An 11843-nucleotide genomic window follows, 5' to 3' on the forward strand; every position below is an offset into this window, starting at 1 on the left:
GTTTTAATAGTCACTCATTCATCAATCAACCGTACTATAATAATTGTCTATCCGATGAGTTTTATAACCATACTATACATAATATGCATGTAGCGACGTTCGTCAGGCGTCACAGCGTTATGACAAACTGTCACCCCAAAAGACGGACTGTAGCTAACAGTCAGGGCGCGGGATCATGACTTCCCGTATAGATCTATACACATTTGACATGTTCTCCGAACGGGAGACTCTGGTTATAGACAGGACTTGTAGCGATACCTTTTAGCAAAAAGGCAGTGTTTGAAGATGTACATGTCTCACAGATTCTCAACTAAGTCTGTATTAAAGTAGTAGTCTTGTATACAAAGTTTATTCTTTTTTACAATGTTTGACAAAGCATAAGTCATAGGTTCTTTGAATGCATAAAATGGTTTAACAATGATGGTCACTTCAGATACTATGTACTTTGTATAAATCTAGTGCATGCAAGGTATAACAAGAGTTGTCATAAAGAAGTTATGATTCACATATGATTCATTTGATAAAAACGAGCAAAGTGAAACTTTATGTATCACACGATAATAACCGTGTGTTTACTTGTATTCTCCCCCGAAATGTATTAAAAGTACATTATAAAATATTTGAAAGTGTATGAAAAGGGGGTACGAACTCACATGATTGGAGTGGTTGATTTGAAGTAGTCGAGAGAAGAATCAAGCAGAACTTCGACAGGAAGAGTTGAAAACGGGGAAAATCTCGGGAATCTCGGGAATCTCGGGAACACAAAACCTTCCTTCGGGACTTGAAGGTGAAAACCGGGGCTTCGGGAGGGCTTCGGGAGCTTAACCGCAGAGTTTCAGCACGAGAGATGGAAGAATGGAGCACCTAAACCCGGCACCCCAAGAGTTCTATTTATAGGGGCATTTCTGGTGTGCCACGTCGTGGCTAAGGTTGGCCACATCGTGGGGAGCAAGCCTCATCCTCTTCTGTTGATTGGACGCTCTCAGTCACTTGCCGGGTCGCGGCCAAGCTGTGCCACGTCGTGGGGGCCTGGCAGCCTCGGATTTTGGACCCCGAACTTGTAAAATCCGTAACTTTCGCATACGAGCTCCGTTTTCGACGTTCTTTATATGCTCGCGTAGCTGAAAATGTTATCTACAACTCTCATTTAGACTTCATCGGCAAAATTTGACTTTATTTTTAATTATTTATTTTTAACGGGCCGGGACACAAAAAGTCCGTTAAAAATCCATAACTTCTTCATCCGGTGTCCGTTTTCGTCAGACTTTTCGCCGTTGCGCTACTAATGTTGAGACCTTAGATTCTCATTTAGGTTGTTTTGGTCAAAAGTATCTCGAGCTCTATTTCGAGTTTTTAGCTGTCTACTGCTATACCCGAATCTTGGAAAAATCATAACTTCCTCATACGAAGTCAGATTTGGACATTCTTTTTATGTACGCTCACGGTTTGAGGTTATCTATAATTTTCATTTAGATACCTAAAGCTAAAAAAATATTGTATTGAAACTTCGCGTTTTTCGTTTAATCGGTGTTGCTGGTTTTGTCGGAAATCTTAGAATGGTCATAACTTCTTCGTTATAACTCGGATTTTAGTGTTCTTTATATATTTGGAAACCTTAAGACGATATCTACTACATAGTGTACTCCAAACAAATCTTTTGAATAATTCATTTATCGATGGTATTCCTATTACATTCCAAAGAGGTTACAAGATTGGATTTATAATGCCCGAAAATAACGAGTTGTTACATCAACTCCTTGGAAACATCCTTCTTGCATTGAGTTTCCTAATCATACAGATTGAATAATTTCTAAATTTGAAGCATTTCCATATTCCATTTTGACTATCACTTCTGAACAAGAGTTGCCTCCTTACAGATTATGTCAATATGGTCCTTCCAGAATTAATAGTATACTTCCAACTGTCCTTGAGTAACCAATCTTTGGTAAACCTTTGATTGTCCTCAACAATTGCTTAATCATTTTAGTCATATCAATTTCTAGACCTTTTTCCCTTCTTCATGCCCCAGGCATTTGGAAAAACTTAGAAAGAGTGAATATAGCACATGTAATCGATCCTATATCCGAAGCATATGGGACAAGATTCATGATGTCTCACATAAAGACTAAACCAGTCTTTTGCTATAATATTTCCATTTCTATTTGCCAAGTTCTCATAACTCAGATTATGAAAAGGGATGCTGTAATCATAATCGAATTTTAGAACGCAAATAATGAACCCATATATAGAATTTCCTTATGTTGAGCCATCCCAACATGAAATTCATATATATTCTTGACTAAATACGATTAAGACCTCAATCTAAGCTTTTAGATTTGAGATGAAGTATAAATTCCTCTCCCTTAATTATAGCAAAACAACTTTTTCAACCCTTGCAACCTCATGAATAGAAACTTTTGTTTTCTATAATTAACATTGCTAACTTGAAATACTTATCATAATTATCATCCTCCCACTAACATGATGGTTATTAGCATAACACTTATGCTCCCACTAGCTTTTAGATGTACCCAGAAATCAACTGAACTTCTAGAAATCAATACTTTATTGACTTTCTTACCAAAGTTCAGATTTCTGATACTAGATTGCCTTGATAAGACTTTATCAATATCATACACCTCTCTTAGATAGCTCACATGTGTGTCTAAATAATTATGAAGAGGTATGTCGTAATCATAATGTTTAGACCTTTTGTCATTCCCACAATTGCTATCTACTCAAAATCTACTTAGTGAAAGAGTTTCCTTACCATCATTTTCATGAATCGAATAGAAACCTTATAACAATTAGATTTAATGGTGTATGTGTTCTTATCCATGTGGATTGTCAAAACCATAGTCACAAGACAAGGATAATGACAAATCCAAACTCATATGGATTGAACTTGTGCAATCTTAACTTCTTGCCACCTGGCAGCTCAAGGGCCTGTCATTGCTTCCAAGTAGTTATGCAAACAATTGAGAACATGTAGAACTCAAATGTATAGCCAAATTAACTGGAATGAGCACAGAAATGTCAGCACGATAGGTTATAAACCTCTACTTGTGTGCTAGCGATGAAATACAAGTTTTATTCTTGATTACTTCTTGAAACCTTTTTCAGGATCTTTTAGACTCCCACTGTCTCCTTGACCTATACAACTTTCTTTCCAAATATTCAAGAGATAGTGTGGATTCTAATCAAGACAGACACTTAACACAATTAGCCGTAGTTGGTCTTTGTTTTATCCAAAACATCACAACTTACCAATTTCAAATGTACAAGAGTAGAAAACTTTTACTCTTATATTTGACAAGTGTTTTAAACCTTCTTTAAGACATGTCACTCAAGTTACAATCTTAGAGTATAACTCTATGAATTTTTTTGGAATGAAGTATGAATCATCTTCTTGATTTAACCACTTCAACAATTCATAACTCCTCTTCTTAACTAGCAGAATGTACTTAGAGGATGGATTGTGATAAGGTCTCACAATCATTAAGATGACCTTAAAACATGATACTAAAGTACTCTCCCATCTTTTTAGATTTGAGAAACTTTTATCCTTCTGTCTAATTTGATTCTTCTTATTCGTTTTGTCATACACTGAAAATCTTCCAATGTTTCAGAATTATACTTAAGCTTGTAAGTATAATCATATTTACTAAACCTTAGTAAATCATGACGAATAGTCTTATCCATCTTTTGTGGTGGACTTTGACAAGTGCACAAGAAAGTGTACTTGATCTCTTAGTCCTTCTCTTGACTCACACATCCATGTGAACAAGTAGTTAGTCTTAATTTTTCCAATGCTCGAAAGTTCTCATTCATCATACTATACAACTTGCATGATTTCAAGTTTCGGTCCGTCACAACTAGAATTTTTTGTGCCTTGTAACTACAACAATTAAGCCAAATTATGAATCAAAGACACAAGAGCATGTATGACGCATACTCTATGACAATAAAATTTCAAACAAACACCCCATGCAAGTATTTCAAGTAGTTAATAAGCAATTGGAAACCCTATGAATTCTTGTTTAAGTCCATTTTGGACTAGGAATTCCTTATTGGGCCCAATGGACCAATAAGCTTCTAATTTGACCATCTTGGGCTTAGAACTCTTAAATGGGCTCTAGTTGGACCCACTTCCATGTATTTCAATATTTTGGGCCATATTGGGCCTAAAATGAAATAAATTAATTACATCAACCATTTTGGGGCATAATTTACCTAATTTAGCCCTAATAGGTCATAAAAACTACACTTTGATTTATTTGAGCCAAGCATCATCTAGCTTAACTATAATATGGGTTTAAGGGCAAAAAGCCCAAAAAAATCTCCTCTTTCCCTCCCATTCTCGGCCCAAGCCCAAGGGAAGGAAGAGTTGACTTTGTGTGTGCCACCTCATAATTATTCAAGGGACTTCCATGCAAGAGGACTCATACTTCCATGCACCATCCTTTCACACTTCTCTCTTCTCTCCTTTCTTCTTGATTCTCGGCCGAACCCAAAACACACACACACACTTCACTCAACTCTCTCAAAAGAAACTCTCTTCACTCCTCTCCAAGTGTTCGAAAATTAGGAAGCTTCAAGGAGATTTTTCCCACCAACACATCATCTAAGGTAAGTTGATGTTAGATCTATAAGCTAGTTATTTCATTCCATTCAAGAATCACCTCTTAATCCATTCAAACTTATGATTTAGCACCTTAGAAGCATCCAAGTTCGAGATCTTCCAAGGAAGGTTGCTAAGGCCGAATTTTTTTCTCATTTTTCCTTCCAAAACCGAAACTACACCCAAGGTGAGCTTCATACCTCCTCTTTTTCGGTTTTTATAAGTTTTTGTGGGGGAGAATACAAGTAAATGTGTAGATCTATGAGTAAATGTATGCCTTGTGTAATTTTTATGCTTGTATGTATGATCTTATGTGATTTGTGATGAATATGTTAGCCAAAAGAACCTAAAAACCGAGATCTACAATATGAGGAATGAAATAAACATAACTTATACCATTTTACACTAATCAAGTCTAGAAAAATAGTTTAGTTGGTTAGAATGAACATTTTTGGACTTAAAACCCATTTTTGGGCTCAAATTGTCAAAAATACAAAACTAAGGGGCCCAAAACGACAAATGATAATTTCTGAAGGTTGAAAAGAGTCCAAACAGTTTCTAATATAAATTTTCTGAATATCAACACTTTTGAGGGGCTTAAAATGTAAATTTTGAACCTAATGGGCCAAATTGGGCTTTTCGGCCCAATAAGCCCCAATCTGCGAGATTTTCGGAATTAAGGGGCTGAAACAGCAAATTTCTGTAAAATAGGGGATTACTAGTGTAATAAAACTAATTCAAGGGTCAAAAATGTTTTTCAAAGTCAAAAGGGATCAAAAATGCAAAAAATTTCCATTTTGGGCCAAAACTGTAAAGTTGCGAAAATGAGGGTTCCAACCGAGATAAATTCATTTTTGAAGGACTTAAGCTGTTTATCAACTAAATCTGGGCTGAAAATGTCTTTTTATTTAAGTTTCGATACTAAAGTGTCAAGAAAAATGGTTTAAGGACTAAAATGGAAATTCTTTTATATAAAGGGTTAAAAGTGTAAATTTTATCCAAGAAGGGTCATAAAAAGGTAAACCCTTATTTTTAAAAACAATAAATCCCTTAAGATAAAATGCGAGTACCACGGCTACTGGCGAAACGTAATAACAAATTCACTTTCAACACTAATATAGTTACCAAACGAATTGATTCGGTCTCGAATCAATAACGAATCAAAAATCAATAAACAATAAGTAATTCAATAAACACGCGAAATTTACGAGAAGTCAATATTCAATCTTTGGGCTTGAAAGTTTCAAATCGTGCTTGTTGGGCCTAGCTAGCCCAATAACATGATCAAGGGAACGCGCTTACATATTATTGGGCCTTCTATGGTCTAATTCCATGTAAAAGGACTTTCAATAGCTTTATTGTGCCGTTGGGCCCCAAGGGTCCATTGGTACTGCTAACAAAGTCGAGAAGTCAAATGTGAGTCGGGCCAAGTGCCTTTCGCATTCCTGATAGCCTTGAACGAGTTATGAAAATAATGGGGGCTTCGTACCTTCCTTTCTCCTCAGTTGTGGGGCTATGAGAAGTCAGGGTGGTTGGATTAAGTGAGTGGTACGGATGAAGCCTAAAGGATCGTTTGTATTTGGAAGTTATAAACTAGTCATCTTCATTAATGCGTGATTATAACGACTCACAACCCATAATTAATCCAATGTCACCTGGAATTATCGGAAACAATCGTCGAATCGGTATAACAATAAACAAGACACGAAATTTTATGTACGAGGAAAACAGCAGGTTTTCCCGGGAAGTTCAACACTTTTATCTATGTGATGTATACAAGGTTTAACAATTATACACGTTTACAAAAATCGACAAGCATACTACGGATCTCCACACTTTTTATAAACAATACTCTTTTAAGAAAATATCGGATTTTCTGGGTTTTCAAACTACACAAAAATCATTATTTTTCAAACATGACTTATGAACTCACCAACATTTCATATGTTGATGTTTTCCAAAATACTTGTATTCTCAGGTAACAGGTAAATTGAAGAATATGTATCCAGTGATGTCACGGTGTTTTGTTTAAATTAGTATCGAACAGTTTAAGTTATGGAAATGTAATGTTTAAAACAATGTACTGAATGTAAACAATATTTGTTGTAATATTTCAATGCTTGGTGAATGATGTTATGATTCATGTATAATCATTGTGATGGTATTCAATTGAGTCACAATAGCCCTCGGACGTTTCCACCGTCTGGTTCAGGGGTGTGACAGGTTGGTATCAGAGCTCTGTTTATAGTGAACTAGCATATCTGACCACACATTGATATGCAACTATAAACCAAAAGAGGGACTAACACAACTCTGAACAAAACAAGTAAAACATAACTACAAAAACACCCTTACTTGTACTAGGAAAAACAACATAACACCGAACCAAACAAGATAATGCTAGTATCCCGGTTAATCCAGGACTGTTCTTAGTGGTATCAAGGAGCAGATGTAGCCTGATCAACTACATTCGCCCCCCCCCCCCGCCCCCCCCCCCAAGGTATAACTATCACACATCCTGAGGAGATCGTGATAGCTAGGGAACCTAAAAACATACCCCTTTAGCACCAAAAGGAGAACATCCGTTTAGTCTGTACAATAGTTGTAGCGCCCTAGGAATAATGTTAGCATATTTATACACTCTCACAGACAGCATGGCTGGTTTCCATCACCCCGGAGATCCTCACTTCCCTAACCAGGGAAATAACGGATGGTTAGACGAGGAGCCTGAGGAAGAGCCTGAGGAAGACCCCGAGGAGGAATCTGACGGGGAACCGGAGGCAGGAGTCGAGGGCGAGCCTGCCGAACTAGAAGAAGAACAAGAGGAGGAAGAGGATGAAGGAAGCTTTGAGGAGGAACTCGATGACGGTGAAGGGGGTGATTCGGATGCGGAGTCCGAAGTCATCAACCCCCCTTACCCGATTAGGGTGCCCGCTTACAGGGTAGGCCCCACTGGTCCTACACCTCCCTAGGGTATTGATCTTTGGAGATGGAGCAGACTGCAGGGACAGCGACCCCCGTTCGGCATGTCACGCGAGTTCTTTGACCTAAGGGACGGAGGACCGGCCGATCGAGCCCTTCCGGTCATGGTGAGACGGCTACAGAACACCGGCGACCTCGCCCAGAGCACCGCCAACCAGGTACGCCAGCTGTGGACTAAGGTCGAGCGTGCAGAGCAAGAGACACGTGACGTTCTTCGAGAGTTCCATATGAGGCAAGTGAGGTGGGATTCTCGACTCCAGGACGTGGAACGACAGGTGGCTCGCCTTCAGGGAGCATCCACTTCCTCAGCACCACCCCCGAGCACAGCTCATCACGATTAGGGATGGACATATCTTACTAGGCCATTAGGATCTATGCTATGTACCCTGACTCTATGTTTAAGTGACTACACTACTCATAGAGCCGTTATGTTGTCGAACTAATATCACTCATGTATGCTCTTACGAGCAAAATTTTCATGTATCAAATGCAGATAATATTATTAAACTTTTATGTGTTTTATTATGACATTATAATCTGCTATGTGTTGCGAATCCATGATTGTATGCTAATTTGTAGAAGTACTTAAGTTCGTACCATGCACCTAGTCGGTAGGATCACAACCTCACAGAAACCACATACAGTCAACATCTTTCCGTTTCATGACAGAAAGATGCCTCGCCGACCTACTCGTGGAAACCCTGGACCAACCCCACCCGAAGTTGACTCCACTGCATTCCAGGCAGCCGTATCTGCTACAGTCACCGCAGCAATGGCACAAATTCACCAAGGGAACAACGGAGGAGGCAACGGACAAGGGGCTGGGAGTTCGAACAACGAAATGAATCAAGGACCCACCAAAACATGTACCTACAAAGACTTCACAAACGCCTCACCACGAACCTTTAATGGCACTGGAGGAGTGATCAACCTGAAACGATGGATCGAAAAGGTGGAATCGGTGTTCGAGATATGCGATTGCCCTGAAGAGATGAAGGTGAAGTTTGCTGCATGCACTTTTGTTGACCAAGCGCTCACTTGGTGGAACGGACACGTGGAAGCCATGACACTCCCCGTGGCCAATTCCATGCCATGGACAGAAATGAAAGAAATGTTGATGGCCGAATACTGCCCTCGTGGTGAAATTCAAAAAATGGAGCAAGAGTTGTGGAACCTCACTGTCCGGAATGCTGATATAGATGCCTACATATCAAGGTTTAACGAACTATCTCTGTTATGTCCTGGCATGATCACCTAGGAAGGAAAGAAGATCGAGTGATTCATCTGGGGACTAACCTCTCCGATCCAAGGAAACATGATAGCTGCAAATCACGAAACTTTCGACAGTGCTAAGAGATTGGCCAAGAAGCTGTATGACCACAACAACAAGAAGGGTGAGAAGCCAGCGGAGACCGAGGCCAAGAAGGAAAGTGACAGCAAGAAGGGGAAGAACAACAAGAGAAAGGGGCGTCAAGGCTCCGAGACTTCCAAGAAGCAGCAGACAGTGGCGGTTAATGCTGCCACCGCACAAGTTCCGGCCGCACCACATGCTCCAGCCTCAGCTACTCCAAATGCTCCTAGACCTTATTCCGGTAATCTTCCCAAGTGCAACAAGTGCAACCTCCATCACAATGGAGAATGCAGGGAGATGCAGTGCACTAGTTGCAATCGGAAAGGGCACATGGCAAGGTACTGTAGGACTTACCCTCCTCAGAATCAACAACAGGGAAGCAACAACAACAACAACACCAACACCAACACCGGCGGCAACAATGCCGGACCTAGCCACACCTGCTATGGGTGTGGAAGTACTGGGCATTTCCGTTGAGATTTCCCTAACAACAACAATCCCAGAAATGGAGGAACAAGAAGGGTGCTGGCCATGGGTCAGGGGGAGGCAATTCAGGATCCCGCTGTTGTTACCGGTACGTTTCCCCTAAACCACACTTATGCATGCATCCTATTTGACACCGGAGTAGAGCGAAGCTTTGTGAGCAATAAGTTTAAACATTATTTAAAACAACAACCCCAGAAGCTCAATGAATCCTTTACGGTGGAAATGGCCAATGGGAAAACCAAACCCACAGGGGAAATCTACATCGGATGTACCCTAACCCTGAACCAACACGTCTTTCGAATAGACTTAATGCATGTTTCCATTAGGAATTTCGATGTGATTATTGGCATGGAATGGTTAAGCCCCTACCATGCTGAAATTATGTGTCACGAGAAGGCCGTTCGCCTTCGCCTTCCCAATCACGAAACCCTAGTTATTTACGGAGACAAACCTAGCATGAGCCTTCGTCTCATCTCGTGCGTCCAGGCACAGAAGCATCTACGAAAGAAGGATTTGACATTCTTGGCTCACATAGTGGATAAAACCAAGGAAGAGGTTAACATTCAAGGCATTCCAGTAGCACGTGAATTCCCAGACGTATTTCCTGAAGATCTTCCTGGAGTACCCCCAGAGAGACAAGTTGAGTTCCGAATTGACCTCGTTCCAGGAGCAACCCCTCTCGCTAAATCGCCTTACCGGCTAGCTCCTACTGAAATGCAGGAATTGTCTAGCCAACTCAGCGAACTCATGGGCAAAGGATTCATCCGACCCAGCTACTCGCCATGGGGAGCTCCGGTCCTCTTTGTCAAAAAGAAGGACAGATCTTTTAGAATGTGCATCGATTACAGAGAGTTAAACAGACTCACCGTCAAAAATCGCTATCCACTCCCACGAATCGACGATCTATTTGACCAGCTCCAAGGGGCTAGTTACCTTTCTAAAATAGATCTACGGTCCGGGTACCATCAGCTCAAGGTCCGGGAAGAGGATATTCTCAAAACCGCTTTCCGAACTCGTTACGGACATTATGAATTTGTCGTAATGCCCTTCGGTCTAACAAATGCCCCCGCCGCATTTATGGACCTGATGAACCGAATATGTCGACCATTCCTCGACAACTTTGTCATCGTCTTCATTGACGACATTCTCGTCTATTCCCGAAGCAAAGAAGAGCATGGCCAACATCTCCGACAAATCCTAGAAACCCCGTGAACGAAAAAGCTATACGCAAAACTCTCTAAGTGTGAGTTTTGGCTCCATAGCGTGAACTTCTTAGGTCATGTTGTTAGTCGGGAAGGAATTCATGTGGATCCGTCCAAGGTCAAAGCCGTCGAATGATGGGCAGTCCCGACGACACCCACAGAAATCCGCCAATTCTTAGGCCTAGCAGGCTACTATAGGAGGTTCATTCAAAACTTCTCTAAGATTGCCAAGCCACTTACCTCGCTTACACAAAAGGGCGTACCATTCAAATGGACGGACAAACAAGAAGTTGCATTCCGAACCCTGAAGCAAGCCCTCTGTAGTGCCCCGGTACTATCTCTACCAGAGGGAACGGAAGATTTCGTGGTCTACTGTGACGCGTCGAATCAAGGTTTAGGTTGCGTTCTCATGCAGCGTGGAAGAGTGATAGCTTACGCATCCCGCCAACTAAAGACACACGAAGTGAATTATACAACCCATGATCTGGAATTGGGAGCGGTGGTCTTTTCTCTAAAGATTTGGAGGCATTACCTTTATGGTACGAAGTGCACCATCTTCACGGACCACAAAAGTCTCCTGCACATCTTGAATCAAAAAGAGCTGAATATGAGGCAACGAAGATGGGTTGAACTATTAAACGATTACGAGTGTGAAATCAAGTACCACCCGGGCAAGGCCAACGTGGTAGCTGATGCATTGAGTCGGAAGGAGTACTCTAATCGTCGTGCAAAAACTCTCTCAATAACCATCCAATTTCACCTAACCACTCAGATCGGGGTAGCCCAGTCAGAGGCCATGAAGACGGAAAACAGAACAAGAGAAGCATTACGCGGGATGGAGAAGAATCTAGAGGAAAAAGAGAACAGAGTATACTATTTCATGAACCGTATTTGGGTCCCCAAACTCGGAGGGTTTAGAGAGGTAGTCATGAATGAAGCTCACATGACGCAATACTCCATCCATCCCGGTTCGGACAAGATGTACTTGGATATTAAACAACATTATTGGTGGCCTAACATGAAGGCAGAAATTGCCACCTATGTCAACAAATGCCTCACTTGTGTCAAAGTAAAGGTGGAGTACCAGAAGCCCTCGGGGTTATTACAGCAACCGGTGATCCCCGAGTGGAAATAGGAATGGATTTCTATGGATTTTGTGACCAAGCTACCCAAGACGTCAGATGGATTAGACACCATATGG

The sequence above is a fragment of the Lactuca serriola genome, chromosome 9 (assembly GCF_051521515.1).
Source record: "Lactuca serriola cultivar US96UC23 chromosome 9, Lser_US96UC23_V15, whole genome shotgun sequence".
NCBI classification, from domain to species: domain Eukaryota; kingdom Viridiplantae; phylum Streptophyta; class Magnoliopsida; order Asterales; family Asteraceae; genus Lactuca; species Lactuca serriola.